At 38.8% G+C, this 17,042-nt stretch overlaps 1 pseudogene; it reads left to right on the top strand.

Moving 5' to 3' along the window:
• The first annotated feature begins 362 nt into the window (after window positions 1-362).
• On the top strand, window positions 363-802 carry LOC112321390 (alpha-ketoglutarate dehydrogenase component 4 pseudogene; annotated as a pseudogene).
• The last annotated feature ends 16,240 nt before the right edge of the window (window positions 803-17,042 follow it).

The following is a 17,042-nucleotide window of genomic DNA, read 5'->3' as shown; positions in this document are numbered from 1 at the left end:
TAAACTTATCAAAATGTATAAGACCTGAACACTGAAAACTTTAAACCTTTGTTAAGAGAAATAAATGGATGGATTTACCACATTCATAGATTGAGAGACTCAATATTTTTAAGATGTCATTGCTCCCATATTGAGCTAGAGATTTAACTCAATCCCAATCAAAAATTTAATGGGCTTTTTTAGTAGAAATTTAAATCCAGTTAAAAATTTAATATAAAAATCACCAAAATCTAGAAGACCCAAAATAATTTTGAAAGAGAACTATAAAGTTTTAAGAAATTACATTACTTGATTTCAACTTTATTATAAAGCTAGAATAACAAAAAAGTGAGATGTTAATATAAGAATAGATATATCGACCCCTTCTCGGGGGTCATGATGGGCAGTAAGATGGCGTCTGCTAGCAGGGTCGTTCAGGTAGTCAAGCCACATAATCCATTAATAAGGTTCCCTAACAGAAGAGACCATCCTAAACCCAATGTATCAGAAGTTCTGAGATCAGCAGGACTACCATCTCACTCTTCTCCAGTTTCACAGCATTTTAAGGGAAGTAAATAGCCAGATTGGCTGATGCATCAGGGTCCACCAGACACTGCAGAAATAATAAAAACATTACCTCAGAAATATAGAAGGAAACCTATGTCTCAAGAAGAAATCGAATTTATCCAGCGTGGAGGCCCAGAATAATCACTGACACTGGCTGCTGTTTGTCATCAAACAACAGAATAGTCTTTACGATAAAGGACTTCCAACATGACAAATGAGAAATTGTACACTAAACAACCTTAATAAATATTCTGTAAACAAAAAAAAAGAATAGATATATCAAACAATGAAAAAGAATATAGAGACAAGATAAATCTACATATGGGCAATTAATTTTTGTCAAAGATACAAGGGTGATTCATGAGGAAAAATAGTTTATTCTTTTGTTTAACAAGTAATACTGAAATAATTGAATAGAGGATACCAGCTATATGAAACAAAATAAATTTTGACCTATAATACTTTACCATATAAAAATAATTAACTTAAATCGATCAGAGACCTAAACGAAAAAGTAAAACTATAAAGCTCCTAGAGGAAAATATTTGGGAAAGGGAAAGATTTCTTAATACACAAAAAAGTATTAAAAAATTTTAAAAACTGGTTAATGGACTTTATTTAAAACTTCTGCTCTTTAAAATATACTGCAAAGAATATGGTAAAGCAAGTTGTAGACTAGGAGAAACAAAACTAGAAACAAGTTGACTTTGTTTAGTAAATTTGAGGATTTGCATGTCCTGCGATCCAGTGATTCCATTTTTAAGGATTATAGAAAAACTCTTCTGTGCTTCAGACATGTAAGTGGGTGTGTGAAGTGGGGGCGGGAGGTATTTCCATCTTAAAACCCCACTCTGTCCACACACTCCCATTCCCTAACATTTACTCCGCCCTTTCCCACCAGAGAAAAAACACACAAAAACTTTGTTAATAGGATCTTATTTCTTTCCAGTCCATTTTTCAAGACCACTGACCCCCTGCCCCTGCCATTCCATACTCATGTCATCTGATCTCCAGGGGTTTTGAAATACTCCCTGGACCAGTGGTCCCCAACATTTTTGGCACCAGGAACTGGTTTCTTGGAAGACAGTTTTTCCACAGACCAGGGGCAGGGGATGGTTTGATGATGATTCAAGCACATTACATTTATTGTGTACTTTATTTCTATTATTATTACATTGTAATATATAATGAAATAATTATACAACTCACCATAACGCAGAATCAGTGGGAGCCTTGAGCTTGTTTTCCTGCAACTAGAGGGTCCCATCTGGGGCTGATGGAAGACAGTGACACCCAGAGTGTGTTGCTTGTGTCCAGTCTACTGCATAATCTCATTTTGGTTGCTGTCACTGCAGAAGACCCTGCTTCACATAGATGGGATGTTGGAAATGGAAGCAGGCTTTCCAGTGCTTTTGTGGCAACCTCAGGATAGTCCACTTTGGCTTTAAGCCAGAACGTGTGGAGATTTGAAGTTGTCTCAAGCATACTTTTAAGGCCATTGTCATTTGCGTTCTCAAGCAGTTGACCCTCTTCTAACACAGACAAAGTTGATTCACCTGGCTTATTCACAAGTGGGTCATGGATCCATTCCTTCCCAGCTTGGGGGTCTTTTGTGGTTGGGAGGTAATGCTCAAACTCTTTTGAGAGCTGAGACAGGTGATCATGCACCAGCTGGGAGAAGGAGGCTCTCGCTCCGTCTCTAAAAATTTCTGCTAATGTTTGAACCATGTCAAAAATCCCAGTGTTCAGTAGTTGCCCCCATAATTCCAGTTTGGCTTTGAATGCAGCCACTTTTTCTGCTGACTTGAACACAGTTGTTGTTCTCCCCTGAAGTGACAGATTGAGTTCATTGAGCAGGTTGGATATGTCACACAAGTAAGCAAGTTTTGTGACCCATTCTGTGCCCCTGACATGTGCTGCCACTGGTCACTGTTTTTCTAAGAGAAATCTCTGCAGCGGCTCTCGTAACTCAAAAACATATCTCCAGATATGCCCAGTGATCTCCCTTTAGGAAGCCACCTCACTTCTGTGTGTAAGAGAAGGCGTGTGTGCTCTGTGTCCATCTCCTCACAGAGCTGTGTGAACAGATGTGAGTTAAGGGCATGTACTTTAATGTGGTTGATAATTTTAATCACATCCTGCAAAATGTTGTTACATTCAGGTGACATTTTTTGGCTAGCCAGCATTTCTCTATGGATGACACGGTGCATAGACTCACACTTAGAAGTAACCTGTTTGACCCAAGCAGTGTAACCAGAAAGCTGTCCAGTCACGGAAGCCACTCTGTCCATGCATGTACTGACACAAAATGACCACTTCAGTTTTCCTGATATGTAATCGTTCAAAGACTTGAACAGTTCTGTAGCTGTGGTGTTAGCTGGCAACAAAAGTGCACATAGCACACCCGCATGCACGTCCTCCTGAAAAATGTATCTCACAAAAACAAACCTTGTTGCCTTGTTGTCAATATCAGTAGACTTGTCAACCTGGATTGCACACCACAGCGATTCATTAATCCTCTCTAACTATTGTGCCTCAGTACCCTCTGCTATTTCATCAATTTGTCTAGTTATGGTGCTGTGTCAGGAGCTGCTATAAATACAGATGAAGCTTTGCTCACTCACCCACTGCTCACCTCCTGCTGTGTGGCCCAGTTCCTAACAGGCCACAGATGGACAGGTACCGGTCTGTGTCCTCGGGGTTGGGGACCCTTGCCCTAGACAAAATCCTATAAGCGTATATATGAGTGTGTGTGTGATTTTTCCCAATTAATAACAAAGCCACCGTCCATGACATGACATTTCCCTCTCTCTTTCTAATATCCAGGTCATAATATTCATGACTCAACTAGACTTTGAAAGGAAAAGAAGTGGAATAAGCTAATGGCTTAACAATGGCCTAGTTTCCAGGTGTGCACATTTGCTGGCCAGAAGTAACTGATGAGAGATTCTTTTCTCCATGCTCTGCAGAGGGCAGATAGCAGCCAGAGGCCCTGGCAACAATTCCGTTTGAGATAACTCCTGCCTTGTGTTGCAGTGTAGATTTTTGTAACTGCCTGTATAGTGTACCCTGTACCATCCCTGCTGCTAGAACACATTGTCAGAAAAAGAAACTTTTGCTGAGGAGCAGGTGTGTCCAATCTAAAACTATGGGAACATTTCCCTATGTCGGTCCTTCTAGGGGCAAAATGATCTGGACTTTGCTGTTGTATAAACTTTTCCTGGCTTAAGTGAGGAAGTACTTGAAGCCACTTCAACTGCCGGAATGCCATTAGTAAAGCTATTCCTCTTACTGAGAGGGAAAACTTGCTTGTTAGGTTTTCTGTGGGATATGGTCTCTCCTATTGTCAACTCTCTGGAAGCAGTGTGTGTGGTTCACTAGAAACAAGTTTATGGTACATTCACTGAGGAGCCCTATAAAACCAAATTTAAAAGTATTTCAGCTTTTGGTCAAGATGACAGGGTAGGTAAATGCTGTGCTTGCCTCCTCTCATGACCACATCAAAATTACAACTAAATTACATGACAGCCGTATTGACAACCACCTGAAAATTAGCTTAACAGAAGTCCTATAACTTAAGGACATACAGAAGAAAACACATTAAGATTGATAGGAGGGGTGGAGATGAGAAATGGGTGTGGCAGTTAAGAACTGAGAGGAGTAGCTTGGCTGCAGATGTCTCCCCTGAGGGGACAGGGCTCAAGAGCCCAGGACTCCAGTGTTGGGAAGAGAAGTCCCCATGACATATAGCTGTGAAAATCAGTGGGGATTGTGGCTGAGTCAGGTGGAAGGCAGCTGGGTTCTAGGAATTCCTCTTAAAGGGCCCACATATGAACTTACTAACAAACTCACTCACTCTGAAGTCCACATATAGAGCAGCAGCTCAAAAAGTGCCAAGGACATATGGGGAGGAAATAAATGAATAAGCTTCAGGGCAAGGGATGGAGGGGCAGGAGACAGGGCAGCTCACACTGGGACAGAGTGTCCCTCTGGCAGACATCACTGTTCCTTTGTTGAGCCCTATCCCACCTAGCTGGCACCAAATCTGAGCACGCCCTTTACTTGGCTAACACCATTTGCCCTGCTCTGATGATTCCCTAAGACATGGCCCATCCAACTCAAGCATCTGGCCTGACCCTCTACTAGTGACTTCGCAACACAAATGGCTTATCTTGGTGTGTGCTGTGAATTTTTCTAAAATCTCTCAAAGGTTCACAAATCTCAAACAAGCAGCATCTGGTCTTGGCATGCCCTGTACCACTTAGAAAATGACCCCAAGGCTGGCACTCTTGGCAGCTGGGCTCAGTTCACAGCTTAGCCTCTCCCAGGTGCCTCCAAGTCCAGCACAGATGGCAACCATCTGCAGATTACCTTATAGCTCCTAGCTCCCACCAGCTGGCTCATGCTGAGAACAGACAGCAGCTGACCTAGGCCTGAACCACAGCTCCTCTCAAAGGTCCAAGAATAAACACACCCTGTAGGCTGGCTTTGGACTTCACCAGAGCACCATCCAACAAACTCCACAAACAACAACCCAAAGGGCAGAGTCAGTAGGCACCAGACTGCCTATGTTAGTAGGTCCCACTAAAGCAAATTCTACTCCATGGGATCAGCCCATGTCAAAGCCTGTCAGCATGAGGGTCAATCCCACACACGGACATGTCAACAGCAACCAGGCCTCAAGTACAATAGGAGTACACATATGTAGGGTAAGAGGAGGCAGTCTGGCTTCCTCACCCAGGTGTCTGGGTAGCTAAGGGAAGCAGTGTTCCCATAGCCTTGGAGGGGCCTGATAACTAGGGTTCTCATAGCCTTGAGACTGGGTCCAATAAACTGTTCCCATAACATGATGTGGGCTCACATGTGCAGAATTACGTTATGTTATGTAATTTCTGGCTTCTTGCCGGCTTTGTTCCCCTCTAGTACTTAAACAGGTATGGACTCCTTGTTGGGGGTGATGATGAGGAGAGACATGTAAGGGGACAGGCGTCATGATGGGTGCCACGCTGGGGAGCAGGGGCCACGACATGAGACAGCAGACAGACATGCAGCTTGCAGCGTGCGTGGCTCGTCTACCTGTGAATAAAGGCATGACAGACATCCAACAGCTCCGTGAATATTTTTCCATCTGCACGAATAACATGGACCTGCCTGGCCTTGAAGGGTGGCAACACAGCATACAATATATGCAGGGACATCCTTGAAGCACCCAGTACAGGTGACAAGGGAGACTGAAATACTGGGGCCCCAAGGACACTTACTTCATAAGGCCACTCTGCCAACCCTGGCAGATGTAGCAGATCTACCTAATAAGATAAACACAGGTAGGCAGCCAAAATGAGAGACAAAGAAACATGTCCCCAAGGAAAGAATAGGACAAAACTCCAGAAAAAGAACTGAATAAAAAGGTGTCAAGCAATATACCAAATGAAGAGATAAAAACACTGGCTATAAGGATGCTCAATGAACTTAGGGGAAGAGTGGATGAACTCAGTGAGGCCTTTTAACAAAGAGATAGGAAATATAAAGTTACGATAGAAAACATAAAATAGAACCAATTAGTAATGAAGAATATGTTAACTGAAAGATAGAATACATTAGAGGGAATCAACAGTATATTAGATGAAGCAGAGAACTGAATCACTGTTTGAGAAGACAAAACAGTGGGAAACAACAAATCAGCACAGCACAAATAAAGAAGGATTTTTAAAAATGACGATAGTTTAAGGGATCTCTGGGACAACATCAAGTGTACCAACATTTGCATCATAAGGGTACAGGAAGGAGAAGAGAGAGAAGAAGGGATTGAAACTTAACTGAAGAAATAATGATGGGAAACTTCCCTAACCTGGTGAAGAAAATAGACATACAAGTCCAGGAAGCACAGAGAGGCCCAAACAGGATAAACCCAAAGAGGCCCACACCAAGACATAACATAATTAAAATACTGAAGGGTAAAGAGAAAATCTTAAAAGTAGCAAGAAAAAAGCAGTTTGTTACATACAAGAGACCTCTCATAAGACTGATGTTGCTACAGAAACTTTGCAGACTAGAGGGACTGGCATGAAATATTCAGTGATGAAAGAAAGGACCAACAACCAAGATTACTCAGCAAGGCTATCGTTTAGAATTGAAAGAGACTTAAAGAGTTTTCCAGGAAAGAAAAAGTTCATCACCACCAAACCAATATAGGAGTTCTTCATAAATAAGAAAAAATTCATAATATGAATAATAAAATGGCAATAATTATATACCTATCAATAATTACTTTAAATGTAAATGGATTAAATTTTCCAATCAAAATTCACAGGGTGTCTGAATGAAGAAGAAAACAAGACCCATACATATGCTGCCTACAGAGACCCACTTCATCAAAAGACATACTCAACAGAAAGTAAAGTGATGGAAAAGGCTACTTCATGCACAGCAAAAAGAGTAAAAAGCTGGTGTAGCGATATTTATGTCAGAAAAATTGATTTTAAAACTAGGCCTATAACAAGAGACAAAGAATAACATTTCAAATGATGAAAGGGATCAATTCAACAAAAGGATATAATCCTTGTAAACATTAATGCACCCAACATAAAAGCACCTAAATATATACAGCAGAGGTTGACAGACATAAAGGGAGAGACTGACAGCAGTACAGTCACAGTGGCAAACCTAACACTCCATTGACATCAGCAGGTAAGTCATCCAGACAGGAAATCAACAAGCAAACAACCACCATAAATGACACATTACATCAGATGGATTTAATTGATATTTTTAGAACACTTTACCCCAAAACAGGAGAATACACATTCTTTTCAAGTACACGTGGAACATTTTTCAGGATACACCCCATGTTAGGGCCACAAAACAATTCTCAACAAATTAAAAAATAAGAAAATCATATCAATCATCTTCTCCAACCACAATGGTATGAAACTAGAAATCAATAACAAGAAGAAGCTTAAAAACACATAACACATGGAGACTAAATAACATGCTATTAAACAATGAAAGGGTTAACAGTAATATCAGGGATAAAATCAAAAGATACCATGAAACAAATGTAGATAAAAACACAGTGACCCAAAATCTATAGGACACAGTGAAAGCAGTTCCAAGAGGGGAATTGATAGCATTTCAGGCCTCCCTCAGGAAATAAAGAAAATCTCAAATAAACAATCACTGCACTAAACTTTAGTGTAAACTTTACACTAAAAGAAACTAGAAAAAGACACACAAAGCCACCCTCAAGTGGGCACCTCTTGTACTGCCCCTTCAAGGTATTTATTATTTAGTTAGTGTTGGTCCAACTGCCTTAATCTGAGGAAAGTTTATGTTATAAATTTAATTAAAACATTCGCAGCCCTGGCCAGTGGCTCAGTTGGTTGGTGTGTCATCTGGTACACCAGAAGCTTTACAGGTGAATTTTTATCAAACATTCCAAGAAGAATTAATACCTATCCTCCCCAAACTATTCCAAAAAATGTAAGAGAAGGGAGGGCTCCCAAGCTCATTTTACAAGGCCACCATTAACTCACTTCCAAAATCAGGCAAAGACATTACAAAATAAGAAAATTGCAGGCCAATATTTCTGATAAACATACATGCAGAAATCTAACAAAATATTAGCAAACTGAATTCAGCAATACATTGAAAAGAATCTGCACCATGATCAAGTAGGAGTTATTCCTGAGATGCAAGTTTGGTTCAACGTTTGCAAATCAATTAATATGATACACCACATAAACAAAAGCTAAAAATTATATGATCATATTAATAGATGCAGAAAAATGTGTGACAGATTCCTACACCCATTTATGGTAAAAACTCTCAGCAAGGTAGGACTAGAGAGAATGCCTCACCACGATGAGGGCTTCACATGACGAGCCTACAGCTAATATCATTCATAATGTTAAAAAGCTAGGTGATTTTTCGTGGTGTAAAATGACCAAGTCAGAAAGAAGTTTTTTAAATATCTGACATGTGCAGTAATGTGGGTTTACATATTCTAAAAAAGGAAGGAATGGGTACAATAAAAGACCAAGCAATATAGTTTATCAGTTACGGTTTAATTAGTCACCAATATCTGTTGAGATTCTTTGGAGCTTATCCAATAGCTACTTCGTGACTCTATATAAATGCTGAAGACTTTGATCTTAAGTACAATCACCTGAACTGCTTTTCAAAGATTAATTGTTTATTGCAAATTATGCAGAATATTTTAGAGACTGCAATTTGATGTGTACTTATACACATTATAGTCATACCATAAATGTATTTCTGTTTAGCAATAAAGTTGATTTATGTGTTTGGTTTAAAACATGCACAGATACAATGATCAAAATTAGGGTGGTAGAAAAATATGTAGTAATACAGTGAATTTGAGAAAAATCTTATTCCAAAAGAGAATGTTCAGAAGTAAATATTTACCATTTTGCTAGAAAATGGGCAATCCCACGGGTTATTTTGTGGCCTTGGTTACTTATTCTCTGTACTACTTTTGGATAAGTAAGGGCAGATCTTGAAATAAGGGGGGAAAGTTGGTTTTATTTCAAATGGCAGAGTTCTTATATTTGTAAAGAAGCAATTATGGCTCAGATTGGATATGTTATTTTTTAATTCCTGGTTCTGTTCAGGTTAGATGTTTGCTGAGACATAAAAATGTCAATTTAAATTTCCTCAGAAATGACAGGTTAGTACTCAAAAGTATATGTTGTTTTACCATGATGGTTCCAAATCTATTTTTCATGTTCATTTACTTCAATTTTTTAAAAAGATGATGTGACTTGACATTCGATTTTGGTGCATAAAATACTTTCACATTTAAAAACAATATGTCAGTTAAAATAAATTACCAGCAAAACCTATAATAATTCAGAATTAAAACCTTCGGAAAGCAAGCAGACACCTTCATTATCAGATTCTTCTTAAGGAATAATGACATTTATAAAATAAAGAGAACACCAGTTATACCTGCCTGAACTCAGGTAAAATAACATTCAGTTAACCCAACATTAATGTGGCCAAGAGTGTGTTGTGACATCCACTGAGGTACGTGTAAATTTTGTCACCCTGGACTGAATCATAGCTGATAATTGGTTTATCAACACACAATTCAGATAGTTCTAAATAAAGCTGGCCTTTTAAAAGAAGACTCAATAAAATATATCACATTTGTGTTTATAGTTGAGGCAAAGAGCATTATTTATTTAGAAAGGGGAATCTTATCATCTGTGGGGGGAAATAGGAAGATTGAATAGAAAACAAAATTAATAATAAAGGAAAGAAACCACCTTACTAGCTTACTGTGAAAAAGGAGCCTAACGGAGAAGACAGACAGGCTGCAAACACAGTAGGCTACTGTGGAGGGGGGGGATGCCCTCTTCTCTGGTTATAACTTAATCTGCTTATACTTAAAGGCCATTCTTACAAAAGCACAAACTTTACCGTAAATTTGATGTGAGGCATATTCACATATTGCTTATCTTAAAGAAAAGAGAGAGAGAACAGCAATGAAACCAATTGTTGATGAGCAAATGGAGAAATAAAAACCATCCATGATCCCACTTACAGACCAGCATCTTCAGTGTGGTGCACCCACATCAAATGCCTGTTCTGTTCTTTACCTTTCCATAAAAATCGTATAACTTCGAGATGCACATATAAATGTTCATTGTACAGGAATATGATCATGTCATCATAACTTTTTGTAAAATTTTTTCTTCCATCTAATGATTACATGAAGGCAGCCAAATGACAACACAGATAGGTATTGCAAGAGAAAACTATTAACACATGAGTTTTTTGATGTATATGACACAAAAAACAACCTTTTTATACGCATCCTCACAATTTCAACAGCTAAAGCAGATTTTGTTATCTTACCAATTTGCATATTTTAATTAATGGCAAATGGTTGGGTTATATTTCCAAATCTCATACATAATTTTTTCCAATGAGTTCTCATCATTCCAAATGCAGTTTTTATTCCATGAATATGCCAAAGCTCTGCATAGTATGCTAAAGTACAAAGCAAAGCAAAACAAAACCAACTTTCCAAGTGTAAGATAAAGTCTGAGGTTAGCAGTTTGGGAAGGTTGGGCAAGGCCAAAAGCTCCATTTCTGTGCATGTAAGCCTTTTTGGTATGGGCGTGTACCATGATTTCTATTTTCTTAAGCTACCAGTCTAATTAGTTCGTTAGCTCCCCCTTCTCATAAACATTGGATGCAGAAGGTTGGGAAGGGGTCACTGAGGTCCAACATCAGATGCAGCAACTGAGCAAAACAAGGATTGCTGGAGATTGTTATAACTAAAGAAGAAAAATGGAGGGGGGTAATTCATTCAAATTGCTAAAATAATCTCACACATTTTAACATCAATATGCTTGTAAATTAATCTAGGTACAGCATATACCTTTATTTAAAATACTAAGGATGAATTCTAGAAACAGAGAAGTTGCTTTTAACAGAATTAGCCATTACACTAATCCAAGCCCAGTGAGTAAATGTTCAAAGAATAATCAGTATGTGAGAGGAACGTTTCAAAGCTTCGCTCTGCTTGCTTGCACAGGTGCTCTGTGATCGCACCTCAGCTGTTTCCTCAAAACCACCCTTCTTCCCTCTGCCTCCGTATGAAGTATGTTTCTCTTCCCTTTCCCTTATCATTCCTTTTGACTGCCATACCAAGTGTTGTTTTCACTCCTTAACTCTTGGGATTTCTCTCCATTTCTTCATCAGTCACTTTCCCATCAATTTCCAGCTATATGACTTCTTACCAGTTCGCTCTACTGAGGAACCAGCAGTGTTGAAAACCACAATTTCTCAGTTAAAAATTCAATGGACTTCTACTCTCAAGTCTCATGCTTTGGATTTTCTGTTGTAACTGACCATTTGCTTTCAAATTTTTCTTGACATTCTCTTCCCTTGAGGCCAGGAGTTAGAAGTTGGTGGCCTTCTCAGTGCCTAATTAAGCCCAAAGATTGTTTTTTCTTGTTTTTTTCCCAGGGTGGGGTTGGGGGGAAGGCAGTTCACACAGTCCTCGCCTGCCTCGTCACACGTCACCGCCCGACCACAGAGAGCGGCACATTTATTGCTGGGCCATTGCACTGCCACCGCTCCCCACCGACTTCTCTAACTCCCACTCCTCTTCCCAAAGAAAATGTGTTAGCCGTCGAGTTCTTTTCATATCTGCATATTTATCACCAACATTATCATTCACTTCAGTAACGTCAAGCATTTGGGCTATGTAATGGTCCTAACCACGCCATTCTTCTGCCTTAACTTTGCTGCTGAAATCCACTTGTAGATTGCCAGCTGATTTCTAGATGTTACCATCCAGATGTTCCACCATCATCCTCAAACTTGGCATGTTTCAAAGCAAGTTTATGTTCTACAACAGGCTATTTTTTCTGTCTAATTTCTATATTTGTATTAGAGGCATGATCATTTTTGCAATTGTTCAGACTGAGACTTTGACTTCTCTTTAACCCTCTTTGCTTACCCAGTCATGCCTCATTAGTTACTAAATTTGATGAATAAGGAAATAAAGGGTTAAAGGATTAGTGTGGGGCCATCCAGCTGTTGAGTGAAAATGTTCTTTCATCAAATCTAAGTTTCTTGATGGTCAAATATAATATTCTTTTCTCCAAATTGGGCTACCTTCACACTGAGAAAATTTATTACCTGTATGCAAAGATTTCTAACCCAAAAAATTTGAATAAGCACTATTTTCCTGAATATCAACATAATTTTAGGGTGCTGAAAGTTACTTCCATTGACAAAAAAAATGAGCATTAAACTAAAAGACTTTATATTCACTATCCATTTTATGAAGGAAAGATAAATTTTATTTTTAAAAATTCATTCTGAAAATGTTTGATTTGTGTCTGAAGATACCCAAAGAGTGTGAGGATGAGGATGATTGTAGCCAACATTTCTTGATGGTGATCTCATTAATCTTTATAACAGCCCCGTGACACATATATGTACTAGTATAATCCCAGTTTTATTGACAGGAAACTGGTGGCTTATGGACATTAAACATCATGTACAAGGTCACATAGTTAAAAGGGTTGGAGCCAGAGCTTTAACCCAGGTCCTTGGCCAGATTCCAAACTCTGTTTTCAAATGAGTATGTGCCTGGGCCAAATTCATTCCACATAATTCTGGCTCTCCCAGAGATACTGAATTTTGCAGCATTATTCCTTTTTTTTATTATTAAAGCCAGAGCAGCTTTTCAATAGACTTCACTCCTAAATGAAAATGCTAATATTTTTCAGGAATTGGAAGAAGCAGGAAAGAATTGGCACCTCTCCTTGGCATTCTCCAAGGTATAGCAAAAAGCAGACTCCTCCAAGGCAAATTGCTTTTTGCCCAAGGAGCTGTTGAGAATGTCTTGTTATTCCCAGTAGAGAGACCACGTCTCTACTGTGAATATTAATTTAGGAAATGTGTTCATAAAGGGATCGTACATGTGAGGAGAGCAGCTGTGGACACTCTTACAGCTCCTTTCTCCCTGGTGTCTTCTATACTCAGCTCAAATCCACATGTCAGCTCAGGCGACTCCTTGTCCTTGAGCAGCAGTGCCGGCTGTCAGACTTGGCAACACATTTTTCTTCTCATGTCTTTTTCATTTCAACAGCTCATTTGATTTTCCCCCATGGGTTCCTGTCCCCATCTTAGAACCACTAACTTAGTGATAAAGAGACTCTGCCTAAAGCACTTCTTGTCCTCCAGTCCATTAAAGTATTATGAGATCTGGAATTTTCCCAAACTATAAATTACTATTATAGTCTCCCTATATATAGCAGAATGCAAAAGCCAACACAATACACAGAATCATGGGCTAAAGTTACAAATTGTCACCTCTAGGTTCTTTTATTTTTTTTCCATTTTTCAAAAAATTTTATTGTTGTTTAAGTAAGGTTCTATTCCGTTAGTCAGTCATCCACTCTGGGCCTCTGTTCCCATATTATGCAAAGGAGAGTTGACTAGATATCTATAGTTCCTCCTATCTGAGGAATTTTCTAATATTATATGTAGTGATAATAACACCTAACATGTATTGAGCATATTACCTTTTCTAAACACTGTATAAGTGTATTCTTTTCATTATCTAATTTAATGTTCACAAGAACCTTATATGATATGTATTAGCATTATTGTACTTTTCCATTCATAAAAATGAAGCCTGGAGGTATCAAATAACTTACTAATGGCTCTTACTAGTAAGTAGTTTCCATTGACATTGAGGCTACCCACAAGTATTTCAGCTTATTTTTTCTTCCAGGCCCTGATCAGACTTGATGTCCCTGACCCCTCACCTCCCTTGAAGTTTGGCATGGCCATGTAAATTACTATGGTCAGCAGTGTTGGCTGGTGTGGCTCAGTGGATTGAGTGCTGGCCTGCAAACTGAAAGGTTAGTGGCTCAATTCCCAGTCGGGGCACATACCTGGGTTGCAGGCCAGGCCCCTTTTTGAGGCATGCAAGGGACAACTGATCTATTCTCTCATACATTGATGTTTCTTTCCTTCTCTTTCTCCCTCCCTTTCCCTCTTTCTGAAAATAAATAAATAAAATCTTTAAAAAAATTGCTAAGATCAGTAAAATGTGAGCTTAAGTGACATGTATAACCTTGAACAAAAGTTTGAAAACTCCTTGTGAAATTTGCCACAGTTCTTTTTCCACCTGTCATTAATGTTTCAAATATTGATGTCAGCTCTGTCAGTTTGGGTTCTGGAGTGGGGACAGTATGGAATAGGGACCCCAGCCAATCCACACTGAGCCTATAGTATGAGCGAAACATAAATCTTTGTCTGTCTTGGGGTTGCTTATCACTGCAGTCTAACCTGGCTCATCTTGACTAATACAGTTCTGAAAGCATGACTTTTGACACTAGGTCTCACTGATTCTAAAACCCACAAGCTTAACCACCATTATGGGCTGAATTGTGTCCTCCCAAATTCCTGTGTTAAAGCCCTAACCTGCTCAGCATGTGATTGTATTTGTAAAGAGAGCCTTTAGGGTGATGATTAAGTTAAAACGAGGCAATTAGAGTAGGGCTTATCCAATCTGACCAGAATACTCAGTTTTGGGGCTGCAGGGCCAAGCTGACATGGGCTACACAGGAATGGTGCACATCACTGTTTGAAGTATTTAGGTACAAAGGACAGCACTTTACATTTTATAAAGTGACATCATATTTTTCCTTTACTATAAAGTTTTTGTAAAGTTTTTCCCTCCATAAAGTTTTTACTTTATAGATCAGGACCCTGCTGTTTAGTTGTTCACTGACTTTTATGAGGTCAAATAGCTACTGACAAGCAAAGCTGGAGTTTAAACATAGTTCTTTTGTTCTAAATGTATTTTTCTCTCGATTACACAACCGTCACCTTCCATTATAATTCTAGAATTATATTCTTACGTCTCAGAAGTACATTCACATAAACCCAGTAGAATGTAGTACCACAAATCATACTAGTGATTAGGCAAGATCTCAAATTCCAGACACTTGGACCTTTATCCCCACCAAATAAAAGAGAAATGTAAGGAGAACTAACTTAAGCAATTATCCTCCCAGTTCAGGTTTTAAAGGCAATGTTTTTTGTTTTTCAAGTTCTGAACAATTATCTAAGATTTTTACTGGAGGCAGTGAGCGGCCACAGAAATGCTTATGCCATCATCAAGTTCGCTGAAGATTTGTCCAGGGCAAGTTCTACAGACAAGGCATATTAAGGCTGAAAGAGGTCCTAAAATTCTTTTACCTGGTTCTCCTATTTATAGATGCAGATACAGAGCTCAGAAAAAATGGCATCATTTTTTAAAAATTACAGTTTACATCCGATATCATTTTGTATTGGTTTTTGTATTTGTACAGCATAGACAAATACACACTGTACAAAGAGTTCCCCCAATATTTCAAGTACCCACCTGGCACCACGCACAGTTATCACAGTAGTATTGACCATATTCCCTGTGCCGTGGGTCACATCCCTGTGACTATTCTGTAACTGCCCATCTGTACTTCTCAGTCCCTCCGTCTTTTTCACTCAGCCCCCATCCCCTCCCCTCTGGTGACTATCACTCTGTTCTCAGTAAAAATGGCATCATTTCTAATGCCTAATGCCAACAAATAAGTCCCAGTCTAATGGACACCAAGAGAATGTATCTTTCGTTAAATTTATTTTTGAGTTTATCTTTTTTGTTTATATTGTAACTTTAATCTTTTCCCCCTTAATATTTGCTGTTTTTGAAGCTCTTCTATAATAATGGGCCTGTTAGAGTTTATTTCTTTTCTGGTATCCATTTGTATTGTTACTAATGACACTTGCTATTAATAAAGTGGTAAGTACCTATGAAGCCACCACTCACTCAACCCAAAAACTAGGGCCCTGCCCATAACCTGCTACAAACAAACACATAGACCTCTCCGTCTGATTTCTTGGCCTCACCTTCTTCCCCAAGGTAACTATCGTGCTGAATCTCAGGTTCATCCTTTCCTTCTAGCTTTCCTCACTATTTGGGTTTATTGCATCTACATGTTTTCCTAAAAAGTGTGTATGTGTGTGTCTAGAAATAAGTCATTTGCATCAAGAATGTTCACTTTTTATTCCTTTACTTTTTTGCTCCTTTCTTGTCCTCTCACCCCTTAACAATGGTACCTTGGAGCAGGAATTGACTGTCTGTTTTTCTCAATAGACTCTTTTCCTGACCAACCTGATACTCTCAGGTTTCAAACTCCAGAACCTTTACCTCTCACTTTCATTCTGATGATGCCATATACAGATTCCTAATCTCTCCTCGCCTCTAATCACATCATTTTAATTGCTAATTTACTTGAACTTTGTTCTTTGTAGTCACCATTTTTTCAAAAAAATTCTTTTATTGGTTCTAGAGAGAGGTGAAGGGAGGGAGAGAGGGATGAAAATCAATGTGAGAGAGAAACACCTTGCACGTGCCCTGACTGGGGACTGCGCAACCCAGCACGTGCCCTGACCAGGGATCAAACGGGCGACCTTTCACTTTGCAGGATGACACCCACCCAACCAAGTCACACCAGTCAGGGCTGCAGTCACAATTTTTAAAGTTAATTAAAATATACAATGAAGAAATCATGGTTCGGCTAAGTAAGGACAAATAGTGGAGATAATATTTAAATTAGAGGAAGAACTTCACAGAGAAGAGCCACCCTTCTAGGCACAGATAACAAAACTGCATGTTTACAGGAAAGAATTAAATTTTTATTTTGTCTAAGCTAATATTATTTGAATGCTCTCTGTTACTTATAACTGAACCTAATTATAGCCAAAACATTGGTTTCTGAGGATCATATAATAATAATGGCTAACATTAACGGGTCATTATGTTCCAAGTTCATTGCTAAATACCAAACATCTACCACCTCTTTTAATATTTACAGTGACTCTCTGAGTTGGTTGCTGTCATCATTTTCACTTTTAAGTGATGGAATTGAAGTTCTTTTTTAAGTACCAAGTTTTCTTTT

The sequence above is a fragment of the Desmodus rotundus genome, chromosome 4, assembly GCF_022682495.2.
Source record: "Desmodus rotundus isolate HL8 chromosome 4, HLdesRot8A.1, whole genome shotgun sequence".
Lineage (NCBI taxonomy): Eukaryota > Metazoa > Chordata > Mammalia > Chiroptera > Phyllostomidae > Desmodus > Desmodus rotundus.
Note: the sequence above shows the minus strand (reverse complement) of the source record. Positions and strands in the feature narration are given on the sequence as shown.